This window comes from Heptranchias perlo, chromosome 4 (genome assembly GCF_035084215.1).
Source record: "Heptranchias perlo isolate sHepPer1 chromosome 4, sHepPer1.hap1, whole genome shotgun sequence".
Classification (NCBI taxonomy): Eukaryota; Metazoa; Chordata; class Chondrichthyes; order Hexanchiformes; family Hexanchidae; genus Heptranchias; species Heptranchias perlo.
The window spans coordinates 137,406,795-137,424,639 of NC_090328.1; the positions used below are offsets into that span (position 1 = coordinate 137,406,795).

The 17,845-nt window shown below is 44.6% G+C and overlaps 1 protein-coding gene across 8 annotated transcripts in view; it reads right to left on the bottom strand.

Moving 5' to 3' along the window:
* Window positions 1-17,845, bottom strand: part of LOC137321296 (nuclear factor 1 B-type-like) — a 333,533-nt gene that overhangs the window by 178,556 nt on the left and 137,132 nt on the right. The gene's annotated exons all lie outside the window — the stretch shown is intronic.

Consider the following 17,845-nt stretch of genomic DNA (forward strand, 5'->3'; position numbering starts at 1 on the left):
CTAGATTGATTCTTGGGATGAGAGAGTTGTTTCATGAGGAGAGATTGAGTAGAATGGGCCTATATTCTCTGGAGTTTAGAAGAATAAGAGGTGATCTCATTGAAACATAGAAGATTCTGAGAGGACTGGACAGGGTAGATGCTAAGAGGCTGTTTCCCCTGGCTGGTGAGTCTAGAACTAGGGGCATAATCTCAGGATAAGGGGTCAGACATTTAGGACTGAGATGAGGAGAAATTTCTTCACTCAGAGGGCTGTGGATGCTCAGTCATTGCGTATACTCAAGACTGAGATTGATAGTTTTTTGGACTCTAGGGGAATCAAGGGATATGGGGATCGGGCGGGAAAGTGGAGTTGAGGTCAAAGATCAGCCATGATCTTATTGAATGGCGGAGCAGGCTCGAGGGGCCGTATGGCCTACTCCTGCTCCTATTTCTTATGCTCTTATACATCCCCAGTTTCATTGTGCAATGTATGTTTTAATGATATGTCTTCATTCTTGCATGCTTGCTCATCACTTTGAGCCACATTCGCCTCATCCCCATCCAAACTGAGATGATATAAAACTCCACTTGAATAACACATTTACAGAGTTATTTTTTACTGGGCATTACACATAGCTTCCTCATGGACAGATTGCAAGAGGTGCACTTACTTTAAATCCAATTTGAACAGTCTGGCCCTATTGGCTACGAGACTCCTGCACACCTGCCTCAATGACTGTGTAGAACTAAATATGATTTATACAGTGAGCAGGTAAAAGAAAAACTGCCTTCTCACCAATGAAGTACGAAGCATTACATTGCATGCTAACACCTCAGAGTTTATTATCTTGTTCTTTCTGCTGGCTCATTTCAAGTGCATGTTAATGGAAATTCTGCTGCTCCTACCTAGCACAAAATTAAAACTAATCATTAGTCTCCCTCCTTATTGTAATTTGTAGGGTTACGGACCATCCATTTGCAAAGATAATACATTTTCTGCAGTATAGCTGAAATAAAAAATAAAAACCACTTAAGACATAGAGAGGGTAGCCATCCAGAACAGAATGTACTAACGTGTACACATTTAGTCCCACTGAGCAAAATGATACAGTAATATATTTAATAGCACCCATGATTATCAGTTACTGAATGAAACACATTTTTTCTTGCAGCCTCTAGTACAATATGCCAGATGAACAGTTCAATAGTTTCCTTTTATTCTGCTGTACTACATTCATAGAAGCATAGAGTTTTATAGTGCAGGCGATCATTCAACCCATTGCCTGTGCCAACTCTGAAAGAGCTATCCACTTAGTCCCTCAACCAACATCACTAAAACAGATTCTCTGCTTATTGTCACATCGCTGGTAGTGATCCGCGGCTCGGGCGCAACACTATCCAGGACACGGACCAGGTTAGCCCTGCGGCCCAACCAGCTATAAGGATTGAGACAAAGGATAAGGGATCGAACATATTAATAGGTATAATCTACAGAGCGCCTAATAGTGGAAGGGAAGTGGAGGATGAAATGTGTAGACAAATCTATGAAATGAGTAAAAAACATCGAATAATAATCATGGGAGATTTCAACTACCCCCAAAATAAACTGGCAAGAAGAGGTAGGGAAAGGGGAAAAGGGAATGGAGTTTTTACAGTGTGTACAGGACTACTTTCTTACCAAGTACATGAGAAGCCCAACAAGAGAGGAATCAATCTATTAATGGGAAATGAACCAGAACAGATAAGAGAAGTAAGCTTACGGGAACATCCAGGCAACAGCGATCATAACATAATAAGATTTAAAATAATGATTGAGGAAGACATAAGTAAGACAAAGACCAAAGTAATAGCTTGGAAAAGAGAGAATTTTGAGGGGAAGAGAATGGAACTGGGGCAGGTAAACTGGTAAAAAATATTGACAGACAAAGAAATAGAACAATGGATAATATTCAAAACGGTGATCCATAGAGTTCAGGAGAAATATATTCCTCTGAAAAACAAGAACTAGCCAATAATGAAACACCATGGATGAATAAAGAGATATGGGCAAAAGTGAAACTAAAGAAAAAGACATACACTAAGTACATAGACAAGAAAGGAGAGGATGACAAAGAGGAATACAAAGAGGTTAGGAAAGAAGTCAAAAAAACAACTCGGAAAGCAAAAAGGAACTACAAGATTAAATTATCAAGGAATATAAAAAGAAATACTGAAGTATTTTACAGACACATGAAAAATAAAAGAAAAATCAGAGTAGGGATAGGGCCACTAAGGGATGCACAAGATAAACTCACAGGTAATGACAGCGAAATGGCAGAAATTTTGAATAGTTACTTTGCCTCAGTATTTACCAAGGTGGGCAGGACATCAGAAGACGAGGTTGAAAAAGATATTAAAATATTTAAGATAGAAAGGGGGAAGATAATTGATAAACTAATCAAACACAAAGCCTTTCCACCATCTACACATTTCATCCTCCACTTCCCTTCCACTATTAGGCCCCTGGTCCGATGGATCACAACCGTGAATATTAAAAGAAGTTAGGGAAGAGATAGCAGGGGCATTATTATATATATATATATTTACAAATTCACTGGAAAAGGGAATAGTGCCTGAGGACTGGCAGACAGCTAATGTTGTTCCTAGATTTAAAAAGGGAGATGGAACAAGTCCGAGGAACTATAGACCAGTTAGCTTAACGTTGGTGGTAGGAAAGATAATGGAATCTTTACTCAAAGATGTAATTGAAAGACATCGAGAGAACAAAAATATACTGAAGAGTAGTCAGCACTGATTTCAGAAGGGAAAGTCATGCTTGACCAACCTTATTGAATTCTTTGAAGAAGTAACAAAAAGGGTAGACAAGGGTAATGTTGTAGATGTGATATATTTGGATTTTCAAACAGCCTTCGATAAGGTACTGCATTGTAGAATCAAGGCTAAGGTCAGAGCATGTGGAGTCAGGGGACAGGTAGCAGAATGGATAGCAAGCTGGCTACAAAAGAGAAAAGAGAGAGTCGAGGTTAAGGGTAGCTGCTCAGACTGGGAAAGGTGGGAAGTGGTGTTCCACAGGGATCAGTGCTGAGACTACTGTTGTTCACAATTTACATTCACTATTTAGATTCGGGAATCAAAAATACAATTTCAAAATTTGCAGACGACACCAAATTGGGGGGTGTAGTTAATACAAAGGAAGAATATGTTAAAATGTATGAGGACATTAATAAACTTGCAGAATGGGCATGTAATTGGCAAATTAATTTCAATATAAGTGTGAAGTGGTGAATTTTGGTTGGAAGAATAAGGAGGCCACGTACTACTTGGATAATAAGAGTGTAAATGGGATAGAGGAGCAAAGGGGTACAGATACATAAATCACTAAAAGTAGTCATGCAGGTTAATAAGGCCATAAAAAAGGAAAATCAAGCAATAGGGGTAATTTCTAGAGGGTATGGTGCACAGTTCTGGTCTCCATATTATAGAAAGGATAAGAGGCATTGGAGAGGGTGCAAGAAACATTCCCAAGGATGATACTAGAACTGTGAGGATATCCTTAGCAGGAAAGTCTGAACAGGCTGGGGCTCTTTTCTCTAGAAAAGAAAAGGCTGAGGGGTAACCTGATAGAGGTCTTTATGATAATGGTAGGGTTGGGGATGTTCACTGATGATTGCACAGTGTTCAGTTCCATTCGCAACCCCTCAGATAATGAAGCAGTCCGAGCCCGCATGCAGCAAGACCTGGACAACATCCAGGCTTGGGCTCATAAGTGGCAAGTAACATTCGCGCAAGACAAGTGTCAGCCAATGACCATCTCCAACAAGAGAGGGTCTAACCACCTCCCCTTGACATTCAACGGCATTACCATCGCCGAATCCCCCACCATCAACATCCTGGGGGTCACCATTGACCAGAAACTTAACTGGACCAGCCACATAAATACTGTGGCTACAAGAGCAGGTCAGAGGCTGGGTATTCTGCGGCGAGTGACTCACCTCCTAACTCCCCAAAGCCTTTCCACCATCTACAAGGCACAAGTCAGGAGTGTGATGGAATACTCTCCACTTGCCTGGATGAGTGCAGCTCCAACAACACTCAAGAAGATCGACACCATCCAGGGCAAAGCAGCCCGCTTGATTGGCACCCCATCCACCACCCTAAACATTCACTCCCTTCACCACCGGCGCACTGTGGCTGCAGTGTGTACCATCTACAGGATGCACTGCAGCAACTCGCCAAGGCTTCTTCGACAGCACCTCCTAAACCCGCGACCTCTACCACCTAGAAGGACAAGGGCAGTAGGCACATGGGAACAACACCATCCAATAGGGAATTCAGGAGAAACTTCTTTACCCAAAGAGTGGTAAGAATGTGGAACGTGCTACCACAAGGAGTAGTTGAGGCAAATAACATTGATGCATTTAAGGGGAAGCACATGAGATAGAAAGGAACAGAAGGATATCGTGATCGGGTCAGATGAAGTAGGGAGGGAGGAGGCTCGTGTGAAGCATAAATGCTGGCATAGACCAGTTGGGCCGAATGGCCTGTTTCTGTGCTGTAGTTTCGATGTAACTCGATGTAACTTTCCCCATACCCGTTAATTTTTTTTCTTTTACGAATATTCATCGACTTCCCTTTCAAAAGCTATTGCTGTATTTACTCCTTGAGATCTTAAGCTGGTATGTAAATATCAGCTTAATACTCAGGAAGTAAAAGATTAGGAAAGAAAAGACTAGGAAAAAAAACTTGAAAATAATAAGAAAAATATTCATTTGCTCTTCATGAACATTCCTTATGAATGTAACCAGATTTGCTTGTTGTCCCGTTCAAGTTCAATATAATTTTAGTGCATCAACTTAATCCCACAGGTCTCAAATACCTGAATCAGAAACCAGAATGAATGAAGGCTGCACACCTTGTGTCCCTGTTACCTACAGAGACCACTGCAGCATGAACAAAATCAAAATGGAAGATTCTCCCCCGCCCCCACACCTGAACGATATTAATTTAAACGCAGCTGAGAGTGCACATCTAATTGACTGAAGCACTGCAGTTCGAGATGTGAAGGAGTCTCGAGCATATACTATCAAGGAAGTCCTCCTGGAGACAGTCTAAGCCTCTCGGCGCTGCCTTTCCCCATAGCCAGTGTCAATGCTGCCAACCCTGCAGCAATAGCTCCTCCATTTCTGAACTGCTCACAGAGCCGGCAGTGAATATTGCTAAGTACGTCCCCATGATCCATCATGTCAATATTCTCATCATTTTCCAATGGCACTCTGAGGGACTCTATTCCACATTTTGCAAAACTTTCTAGAAGTGTTCTCACACACAGGTGGGAGTCTCCAGAAGTACTGTGTAGGTATAACTCAATGCTGTTATAACACTTCTATACAACTTCAAGAGAGATGCCAAAGGGACCGATACAGATAATGATTTTACTATGCTGCTGAGCTTTGTGATCCATTCAAAGGTTTTTATGTCGATAGTTTTATGCTCAATTGACAATGGGATCATGTGGGCAAAAGCAAAGATGCATTCTTACTTTTTAAAAATGTCCCTTATAGTGTTAAAAATTATGTCATTATAAATGTATCACTACAGTGTAAGGTTTGTGAGGCCCCTTGCTGCCAATAGGCTGGCGCATGTCAAAAAAGTTACAGGCATGACTTTAATGGTTGGGGAGTCGAGGACTAGGGGACACGGTCTAAAAATTGGAGCCAAGACTTTCAGGAATGAAGTTAGGAAACACTTCTACACATAAAGGGTGGTAGAAGTTTGGAACTCTCTTCCACAAACGGCAGCTGATGCTAGCTCAATTGTTAATTTTAAATCTGAAACTGATAGATTTTTGTTAACCAAGGGTATTAAGGGATATGGGGCTACGGCGGGTATATGGGGTTAGGTCACAGATCAGGCATGATCTCATTGAATGACGGTACAGGCTCTAGAGGCTAAATGGCCTACTCCTGTTCATATAATGGATGGAAAGCAAAGGCCTGTGATTTCCCAATATGTGCTGGCTGCACTTCGTTATATGCTCGAGACTCCTTCACATCTCGAACTGCAGTGCTTCAGTCAATTAGATGTGCACTCTCAGCTGCGTTTAAATTAATATCGTTCAGGTGTGGGGGCGGGGGAGAATCTTCCATTTTGATTTTGTTCATGCTGCAGTGGTCTCTGTAGGTAACAGGGACACAAGGTGTGCAGCCTTCATTCATTCTGGTTTCTGATTCAGGTATTTGAGACCTGTGGGATTAAGTTGACGCACTAAAATTATATTGAACTTGAACAGGACAACAAGCAAATCTGGTTACATTCATAATTTCGTCAGAGCCTACAAGATTTACCTTACATATCACTGCATAATTGTAGGGCATCTCCAACTTTATTAATCAGAGTATGGTGACCCCATGATCACAGTCACCACAAACCAACTACATCCCAACAATTAATTCCACAAGAACATAGAAGGCAGCCATTTTTTAACATTTCTAACTCTTTCTCTCCATACATCCCATTATTTTTTTTACTATTACTGTGCCTTTATTTTTAACATTACTTCAGAGGTGGCTCATCAGGTGAAGGAAGTGAGGCACCGTCTCACCTAGACTTCCAGTGCAGAACTTGTGCTTGTGTCTCAGGCCCGGACCGTCTGATGGTTCCGCTTGTGTCTCAGACTCGGACCGTCTGACGGTTCCGCTTGTGTCTCAGGCTCGGACCGTCTGACGGTTCCGCTTGTGTCTCAGACTCGGACCGTCTGACGGTTCTGCTTGTGTCTCATGCTTGGACCGTCTGACGGTTCCGCTTGTGTCTCAGACTCGGACCGTCTGACGGTTCCACTTGTGTCTCAGACTCGGACCGTCTGACGATTCCGCTTGTGTCTCAGACTCGGACCGTCTGACGGTTCCGCTTGTGTCTCAGACTCGGACCGTCTGACGGTTCCGCTTGTGTCTCAGACTCGGACCGTCTGACGGTTCCGCTTGTGTCTCAGACTCGGACCGTCTGACAGTTCCGCTTGTGTCTCAGACTCGGACCGTCTGACGGTTCCGCTTGTGTCTCAGGCTTGGACCGTCTGATTTTTCTGCTTGTGTCTCAGGCCCGGACCGTCTGACGGTTCCGCCTGTGTCTCAGGCCCGGACCGTCTGACGGTTCCGCCTGTGTCTCAGACTTGGACCGTCTGACGGTTCCGCTTGTGTCTCAGGCCCGGACCGTCTGATTTATCTGCTTGTGTCTCAGGCCCGGAGGGGTAAATTTTAACACCCAAGAACAGGTGGGTTGGGGGTAGGTGGGGAGTAAAAATACTCTGTTTTCAGAGCGGGATGGCATCCTGGCTCCAACACACCTGCTTCTGGGTTTAACCCAGGCAGGTTTGTCTATGTGTACATAAGAACATAAGAAATAGGAGCAGGAGTAGGCCAATCGGCCCCTCGAGCCTGCTCCGCCATTCAATAAGATCATGGCTGATCTGATCCCAACCACAAATCTAAATTCATGTCCAATTTCCTGCCCGCTCCCCGTAAACCCTAGAGAGCAGAAACCAGGAAATCTCGCCCCCCTTAAAGCCGGAGGGCCAATACTTAAAAGGGTAATGTACCCCATTGAGATACTTGAGGTACTTAATATTTTGGGTATTGGAATAATAAAATGAATTTAACTTTACCTGTTCAGGTTTCCCATCGCTTCCCAATCACATCAGGTGAAAGCAGGCAGGAAGGGCCGGATCCATGAGGTGAGTGCCTTTATTACACTGCTTGTGGGCCCAGAGGAGCAGCAATGCTACATCCAGGCCCAACAAGCTCTCCAGGCCATCAGGACCCCCGTGATCCGTGATCACCCTCCCCAGCGATGACGCCCCCCCACCATCCATGATGGTGGACCCCACCTACCTCCGACTCTTCACCCGACCTCCAGCGACTTATGATCTTCCTCTCAGCCCCCCCCCCCGCCCCCCTCATGATCTTCTCCCGAGCCTATGCTCCCTCCCTTCCTCTGATTCCCTGGCTGCGACCTGCTGTAGCAGGCCTTCCTGGCCGACAGCCGGCGCAAAACCAGGAAATGCCATTGATGGGCCTCATTAAGATCGTGACCCACCCACTTACCTTTCAGGTTTCGCACCCGGAAAACTTCACCCCCTCCCCCACCTCACTCCCTTCCCGGTTCTCAGTTAAAATTTACCCGAGTGTCTGATGGTTCCGCCTGTGTCCCAGACTCGGAGCGTCTGATGGTTCCGCTTGTGTCTCAGTCTCGGAGCGTCTGATGGTTCCGCTTGTGTCTCAGACTCGGAGCGTCTGATGGTTCCACCTGTGTCTCAGACTCGGAGCGTCTGATGGTTCCGCCTGTGTCCCAGACTCGGAGCGTCTGATGGTTCCGCCTGTGTCCCAGACTCGGAGCGTCTGATGGTTCCGCTTGTGTCTCAGACTCGGAGCGTCTGATGGTTCCGCCTGTGTCTCAGACTCGGAGCGTCTGATGGTTCCGCCTGTGTCTCAGACTCGGAGCGTCTGATGGTTCCGCCTGTGTCTCAGACTCGGAGCGTCTGATGGTTCCGCCTGTGTCCCAGACTCGGAGCGTCTGATGGTTCCGCTTGTGTCCCAGACTCGGAGCGTCTGATGGTTCCGCCTGTGTCCCAGACTCGGAGCGTCTGATGGTTCCGCTTGTCTCTCAGTCTCGGAGCGTCTGATGGTTCCGCTTGTGTCCCAGACTCAGAGCGTCTGATGGTTCCGCCTGTGTCCCAGGCTCGGAGCGTCTGACGGTTCCGCTTGTGTCCCAGACTCGGAGCGTCTGGTGGTTCCGCTTGTGTCTCAGTCTCGGAGCGTCTGATGGTTCCGCTTGTGTCTCAGACTCGGAGCGTCTGATGGTTCCGCTTGTGTCTCAGTCTCGGAGTGTCTGATGGTTCCGCTTGTGTCTCAGACTCGGAGCATCTGATGGTTCCGCCTGTGTCCCAGACTCGGACCGTCTGATGGTTCCGCTTGTGTCTCAGACTCGGACCGTCTGATGGTTCCGCTTGTGTCCCAGACTCGGAGCGTCTGATGGTTCCGCCTGTGTCCCAGACTCGGACCGTCTGATGGTTCCGCTTGTGTCTCAGACTCGGAGCGTCTGATGGTTCCGCCTGTGTCCCAGACTCGGACCGTCTGATGGTTCCGCTTGTGTCTCAGACTCGGAGCGTCTGATGGTTCCGCTTGTGTCCCAGACTCGGAGCGTCTGATGGTTCCGCCTGTGTCTCAGACTCGGAGCGTCTGATGGCTCCGCTTGTGTCTCAGACTCGGAGCGTCTGATGGTTCCGCTTGTGTCTCAGACTCGGAGCGTCTGATGGTTCCGCTTGTGTCTCAGACTCAGACCGTCTGATGGTTCCGCCTGTGTCTCAGACTCGGAGCGTCTGATGGTTCCGCTTGTGTCTCAGACTCGGAGCGTCTGATGGTTCCGCTTGTGTCTCAGACTCAGACCGTCTGATGGTTCCGCTTGTGTCTCAGACTCAGACCGTCTGATGGTTCCGCTTGTGTCTCAGACTCAGACCGTCTGATGGTTCCACTTGTGTCTCAGACTCAGACCGTCTGATGGTTTTTTCCTTTTGATGGTCAGGTAGCTCTCAGTACACTCGGTACTTGTTTTTTTGCGGTTTCCTCATGAAAACTACCCGAAAATGGCAGGCAAATGACTGACTTGTGTCCTGGACTGTGGCAAAGGGTATAGACACATGCCCGAGGGCCCGTTGCCATGGCAATGAGCAGGATTGGTTAGGCATGCATAGCATGTGCGTCACCTGTCAAAAAGGTCACCAGCCACCACTGCATTATTTCCCCTTTATTTTTAGCTTTCTAATTTTGAGTTGTCTTTGTTACTCTTCACTAGTTTTTAAGTATTTTTTTTCTCCCATACAGCCAGGTCCCAAACCCTTCATCCGCTCTGCAGCAGCTAACCTGATTCATCCCTTCCCTCAGGGCGTGGCTGAGCACCTCAGTCCAGGCCCTCTCAGCCCTTCTACTCTTGGATACAACCTTCCATTCTAAGGTGCTAGTGCTTGGAAGTTAAAACAAAGAATGAATTTGAATAGCAAGTTAAGGAAGTGGATTTACAAGAAAATACGTAATGGGAGTCAAAAGAGAATCAGAAAAAAATTCAAATGGTAAAGAAAGCACGGAATGAGTGAGGAGAACAGAAAAAAACATGTGACAAGAATACATACTGGCAAACATACAGCAGGAAGAGAGAGACAGAGAACAAGACACAAAGAATTGCTGTGCAAAGATTAGTGTAGGAATGTTCAACACGTTCATGTTAAATTCCTTAGTCCACTATTTATCCAAAGCATTAATGGACAAAGGAAGTTAATACAAACATATTAAGTGTTCTTATGCTAATCTCTGCAAGTGTAATTTCAAGGCCAAACTGCATAACAGATGTACACAGAGAGTGGGAGACATGCAAGGGAAAGGAGACAAAGAAAGACTTAGTGAAAAAACTCAGACACAGCCATTCACAGAGACGTCAGCAAGAGAACGTACCTCAGACCCACAGAAAGAGAGACAGTCAGAGGAGGATGGCAGAAAGAGTGGAAGACAAGCAGAAAGAGAGAGAGAGAGAGAGAAAGATGCAAAAAATTAGAGCATTAGACAACCAGTGAGATGGTTACACGAAGGGAGAGATACACTCATGTTATTTTTATTTTTTTACCCATGAGCAATATCACAGGATTCAAATTCAAACCTATACTTGAAGTCACATCTAACGAGAAGACAAGGTATCATTGCCACTTGATTTTCAAGTGCAGGGCTCTGGCCTCTGTCCCATACCTCATTTTCTGCTGGGTGCCCATAGCAGTAACGGTTGGCCACAATTGTGGTTGTTTATGTTAAGCAGCCACTCAAGTCTGGCCTTAATTTCTTCTGAGTATATATTCCCTTTGCATGAATCACTGGAGTCGTGTCCTCACAATGAGAGAGGATTCTGGTCGCATGCAGGCTGAGCATGTCGGACGGTTAAAATAAACATTTAAAAAGTTTTGCATTGCAGTCTATGCTTTGCTGCTGGGCTCCATTGCTCTCCCTGTCTTGTGCTAGAACCATTCAACATTTCAGTTACCAAACTCAAGCATTTACATATGTTAATTTGTGCCCTTCTGCTGGCATAGGAAAACAGCGGTGGCTAAGAACATAGGTTTGTTCAGCTGGTAGTGAGTCCAACCATCCCCCATCCTGAAGATTCTCCCTCCTGTTACGCTTTGTCCATAAGACAAACAAGATGCAAATAGAGTTGCCAACACTGGTTGGAGGTATTCCTGGAGGCTTCATCACATGACCTCCTGCCTCCAACATCCAAGCCAGTCAAACAGCCTTTTCTCACCCATCTCCAATATTTTTGTAACTAATAAACAAAAGTGTTCAAAGAGAATGAAAAACCACACTTTTTTTAATGACCCGATGATTTTTCTCCCGGGTTGACCACAGCAGTGTCCAGGAGATCAATTTTTAATTCCTGGAGACTACAAGATATTCCTGGAAGGTTAGCAACCCGAGATGCAAAACTGTACCACAGCAGCAGTCCTCCATCCCCAGATGTACTAGACTATTTTGTACCCCTAACATTTACATTATTCTTCACAACTAAATTATTCAAGATTTATTTTACCCCAGAGCTGAGCATATTATTCTTCTTCAAATAGAAAATTGGAAGAACACCAGGTGAATTTTCACATCTTCACATCCACTGCCTGCTCGATGGAATTGGTGCTAAGCCCAAACCACTTTCATGGTCAGGGCTCATTTGAATGATCTTGGCATGCAACCAGTGTTGATAGGCAGCTTGCTGTTCGGAGGGTGAGAATCTGGTGGCTCCTCTGCAGAGCCAAGCCAGAAGTGGAATCTTAAAGGGGGCAGAAAATCCTGGGGGGGGGGGGGGGCGGGGAGGGGGTAACAAATGGAGGGAAGATTTTTTTTGTTCCTCCTGACCCCACATAAATCATTTTAAAAGCTTACTGTTTTTTGAGCGATCTGCAGCGGTCCCTTTAAGGGCCACCAATTAGGCCACTCTACGCCTAAGTGAAAATTACTTCAGGCTACTATGCAGGTCATAGGACCCCGATTTTCATACCTTTACCTGAAACAGGCGGTGCTCTGGCCACCTCTTACCAGGACTGGATGGAAATGGCAACGGGCAGATCGGCAGTGGGAACAATGCAGAGAGTGGCACACAGCCATTTCCCTGCACTACTGCTCCATTCCCACCGAAAAACGAGGACAAAAATCGGCCAATTCGCACATACAAAAGACTCCAATAATTGTCTGGAACCACTCCCTGCACCTTTATCTGATAACAAATAACAAGTAAATAGTTAACACGAACATGATCCAATCTACAGATACATTTCTCAGTAAAAGGTGATACAAAAGGTATCAGGAAATGTGACATTGAACCAGTAAATGTTAATCTTTCGGAGCAAATAACAACCAAACAAGATAAGAATATTCGAGGAAATGCAGTCTAGTCGCCGTTCTCCTTATTAACCTTACTCTTTTATCATATGCCATGAAAAATAATGAATATGTTTTAGGTTTAAGTTATCTTACTGTAGTGGTCTGTGAAAGCAATGCAGGCTCCAGGAATCTTGTGTTTGGTTATGCCCAGATTTGGGAATGTTTTAAAACATAAACATTTAGCCACGATGCTCTGGCCATCATGGTGTGGGGCAGGCTTGATGGACCAGCTGGTCGAGAATTTCATGTTCGTATTGATATATTCAGGGTATCTGTCCAGTGAGGAAGACCATAACAATTCATGATCCACATTCAGCAAAGAGTCTTCACTGTGCTTCAGGTTTTCCCACATTTTTAATATCACCCTGTCCTTTGCTGGCAATGTGGACTAACACTATCAGTTTTACAGTAGGTCTCAAATGGAATTTGATTGAAAGGAACAGCTACAGATTACACTAATGTACAATGCATTTAGTTTTCCAAAAATAAGATATGTCTGGAATGACTGAAACCATAGCAGTGGGGAAAGTCACATTCACATCAAACTCCAATCAATCAGATATTAGCCAGACCTACATAGCATTTTCACAATCAACCAAGAGGTTGTGGAGTTTAGCCAAATGCTCTTATCGCTTGACAAATTGCAGTCAAATTCTAAGTTGGATCATTTGGAATGTTCCTGTATTGTTCTTCACGGTGTTTCAGTGTTACTTATTGGAACAACAACTCTTTTCAGTTTTGAATATTAAGGTGCAGCATAACCAGGTGCAACTGAGGGCGGCCGTGACAAGAGCCATCGCACACGTTTGACCCTGGTAGTCACTCAGAGCACACTAAGACTTGGAGACATCGCACTTGGCTCCAACAGACAAATTTGGCCAAAATAATTCATAAGAAATATAAGAAATAGGAGCAGAAGTCGGCCATAAGGCCCCTCGAGCCTGCTCCGCCATTCATAGGAACATAGGAACAGGAGTAGGCCATTCAGCCCCTCGTGCCTGCTCCGCCATTTGATAAGATCATGGCTGATCTGTGATCTAACTCCATATACCTGCCTTTGGCCCATATCCCTTAATACCTTTGGTTGCCAAAAAGCTATCTATCTCAGATTTAAATTTAGCAATTGAGCTAGTATCAATTGCCGTTTGCGGAAGAGAGTTCCAAACTTCTATCACCCTTTGTGTGTAGAAATGTTTTCTAATCTCACTCCTGAAAGGTCTGGCTCTAATTTTTAGATTGTGCCCCCGACTCCTAGAATTCCCAACCAGCGGAAATAGTTTCTCTCTATCCACCCTATCTGTTCCCCTTAATATCTTATAAACTACAATCAGATCACCCCTTAACCTTCAAAACTCTAGAGAATACAACCCCAATTTGTGTAATCTTTCCTCGTAACTTAACCCTTGAAGTCCATTCAATCAGATCATGGCTGATCTTCAACCTCAACTCCACTTTCCCACCCTATCCCCATAATCCCTTGATTCCCATCATGTCCAACTATCCATCGATCTTCTACTTTGGGTGAAGAAAGGGCAGTTTTGAAATAATGGCCTGGGTGCAAGACTGATGGAGGCTCAAGGAGCTCAACAGTTCACCTCACTACCCCACCCACTCATTGACAGCAGCTCGGTTCTGCACAGGCAATGGCCTGAATTCTTAGAACTTCAGATTTGCTTTGCCAAACTCTATCAATACTACTCTGACTAAAAAGGGTTACTGAGAAAATGCCTTTGATTGTGGAGAATTGTAAGTAAAAGTTTAGAATGATTCATCAATAAGCATCATTTGGGTATATCACATTTATTTTATACGCAACAGCTAGTTAAGATAAGGTTGAATGAATTGGGTGGGGAGATAAAGTAAACAATGCTCTGTGTTGAACTTTGCAATGAGTCACCACACAGTTTTTTAAAAATCAATTGGCATGTCCGATGTTGTTTGTAGTCTTTCTGCATGACTTAATTTTTGGAAGGTGAACAAATTCTAGCCAATGAGGAAACACTTGTAACTGTTTCAAAGCATCACCCTCCTCCTTTTAATCTTGGCCATTTCACAATCATTCACTTCTGACCTACTTGGGCAGGTGTTACAAATAACGAGCAATTCCCTGCAGTCGGATTATTTCAGCAAAATCAACTCAAAGAAAAGAAAATCGTCACCTCCAGTGTGGGCACAGAAGCCTTTAACTGGAAAAGTCCCTTTGCTACACCTTGACTGTGGGTACACAACTGTAGAATCACACAAGCTAACCACAGATGGGGCATGCCATTCGGCCCATCTTACTAGGTTACTAATCTTTTGATTAGGCACTTTACAACATTGATTTCAATAACTTCAGATCATAACCATTGCTCCCATTTTCTTGGGCACCAGATGCTGTTAATGGGTTCTGCTGTTGCCATTTACAGCTCCTCTAGACCCATCTTTTGTTTCTTTACTTGTCCCATTACCTTTTGTTTTGCGCCATCATCCCTTTTTTCATTTAATGAGTCATGCCCTGCACCCTATCACGGACCTTCCCTTTTGTTCTTTCCTTCCCCCACCCTTTCCCTGGCTCTGTACTTGCTTAAAAACTGTGAAATCTCTAACTTTTTCCAGTTCTGACGAAAGTTCATCGATCTGAAACGTTAACTCCGTTTCTCTCTCCACAAATACTGCCTCACCTGTTGAGTATTTCCAGAATTTTCTGTTTTTATTTCAGATTTACAGCATCCGCAGTATTTTGCTTTTGTTACTAGTTTACTGTTGTACAGATACACCTCAGGTTTGCTTCTGATCAATTCGATTAATTTACAGGAAATGCACCACTGCTGCAGTTCATAGTAGGTACAGCACAGGAGGAGGCCATCTGGCCCATTGTGCCCGTGCTGGCTCTTTGAAAGTGATATCAAATTAGTCCCATTCCTCTGCTCTTTCCCATAGCTCTACAAATGTTTTCCCTTCAAGTATTTATCCAATTCCCTTTTGAAAGTTACTACTGAATCTGCTTCCACCACCCTTTCAGGCAGTGCGTTCCAGATCATTACAACTCGCTGCGTAAAAAAATGTTTCCTCATGTCACCTCTGGCCCTTTTGCCGATCACCTTGAATCTGTGTGACTCTTCTGCCAATGGAAACAGTTTCTCCTTATTTGCTTTGTCAAAACCGTTCATGATTTTGAACACCTCTATCAAATCTCCCCTTAACCTTCTCTGTTCTAAGGAGAACAATCCCAGCTTCTCTCTCTCTCCACATAACTGAGGTCCCTCATCCCTGGCACCATTCTAGTAAATCTCTTCTGCATCCTTTCTAAAGTCTTCACATCTTTCCTAAAGTGCGGTGCCCAGAATTGAACACAATACTCCAGCTGAGGCCTAACCAGTGTTTTATAAAGGTTTAGCGTAACTTCTGTTGTGGAGCAGAGGAAGAGTTCCAGAAGATTGACTCATGTTGGAGTTTACGTTGGAGCTTTCATTGTGCCAGCTGGGGAGAAGGCCAACAATTCTGTAAGGATCATCAAGGAGATGTCTACCTGACTGAGAAAATTAATGTGGCAGCTCCTGGACAACTGTTGGCCTTTTATAGGAACTCTTGAGGGGCAGATTGGTCAAGGGGGTTGTTAAAGACATCCCAGTTTCTGATCGTAGCCACGGGTTTTGCTGGGAGGCCATGGAATGGGCCAAAATCCCTTGGATCTGGGCCAATTATTACTAGTGCCTGACATTTATAAAGCTAAGTCTCCCTACTTGTTATGAGATGTGAAAGCACTTGAGGTTAATTTGGCCTCTAGCCTGTCCAAAGTACCTTGAAGATGTGACTACAGAGAAGCCAGGGAGAATATTAACCTTTATTCTCCCCTGAGCTAGAAGTGAGATGGGCAGGTTGTACTATTTGTTTAGGTCAATGTACATGCTGGTTAGGAATGTGAGCATGGGAGTTTTCTTTGTGTAGGGTGGCCAGTTTTAATGTAACTTGTATTCCAAGTATCTAAAGTCAGTCCATAAAAGTCCTATTCATTTGCAGGGACATCTGCATGAGGGAACATGTCCTCCATTTTATTTGTAGCTTGAGATTTGAAAGATGGTGGGGAGTAAGGTTGGGACTGGTTATGTACAGTAGTGTGCTGTAAGCATGTATTGGTACATTGTGCTTTGTCCATTCAGTCTGCATTCTTTGGATGCCTGACACATGTTGCCAGAGGACCTATAGCAATGGTGGAGAGGAGAGGGGGATATCACTAGGTTTATCATAAATTCTCCCCCCTCCCCCAATAACCACTCACCCCTTAGCCTCATCCAGGTCTAGGATTAGTGTCTGTGCCAATTAGACGGGCTGTTGCTGTGCATGTTTCACAGGATATTACCTTTCGAGTATGTGGAATGGTTCCTTGAAGTGGCTGTTGGGATATGACTGTCTTACTTGTAGTAGGGACTTGCAAATCTGCCATTCAGTGTTAGAGGCTTTGGTTAGGACCAGGTGAAGGTAGTATTCTGGGACAAGGAGGAAGGGTCCTTTGGTGCACTAGTTAAGAGATTGGATCTTGGGACTTTGTGTTAGCAGGGGAAGTTTGTGTTGTAGACGTCTGGAGCACTTACAGTACTGTCCATCTGCAGGGGATGGTGTGGTTGGATCTGGCTTCTTGCCAGCCACATTGATGGGGAGGAATTTTTTCCCCATCAGTAATCAGTGGTGAAGAGGTCACTAAGGAGGTGAGCAGGTCACATCTATAAAGTTCACCTCCTTAGTTGGCAAAGGGTGCTATTTTTCCATTGACCGATATTATGAGCCAGCACTGAGGAGGATCCATGTGCCAGAGAGATCAGGTCTAGCCTGACTCAAGCAGCCAAAGATGTGGGCAGGTAATTGTTTGAAGCTGGCGATCACTGCACTGGCTGGTAGGTACGCTGGCCTGAGTACTGCAGTGACTTAGTGACCATCTTCTTGTGTTGTGTTCCAAGGCTGACCATGAGGGTTGGATTGTTCTTTTTAGGTTTGGAGGCAGGTCTCCTTGTGGTTGCTGAACCAGGTGGTTACAAAGATGAGCAAGTACCCTTAAAGCCAGCCCCTGTGCCCAGAATATGCTCTGATATTCTGATTTTATAACTTCTGTTCATAAAAATAAAATGGACCATTAAGCAAAGAGGATCTTTAGTGCCATCATAATGGTAAGCTGAGGCACACCAAGGGTTAAAAGGAACTTCACACTGTGCAGCAAATGCAAAGTGAAATATTGAAATCCCTTCTATCATATGGTATGCTAATACACAAGAAGCATAAAGCCTCTGGCTATTTCCCATGGTCTGAACAAAATGATGGTAGGTATCTGCAAGTCAAAACAGCTTAAAGCAAGCAATGTTTGGAAGTACTGGGAGGAGCTGTGGCTCAGACAGAACTAAGACACGTGTGTTTTGAGGGGGAGTC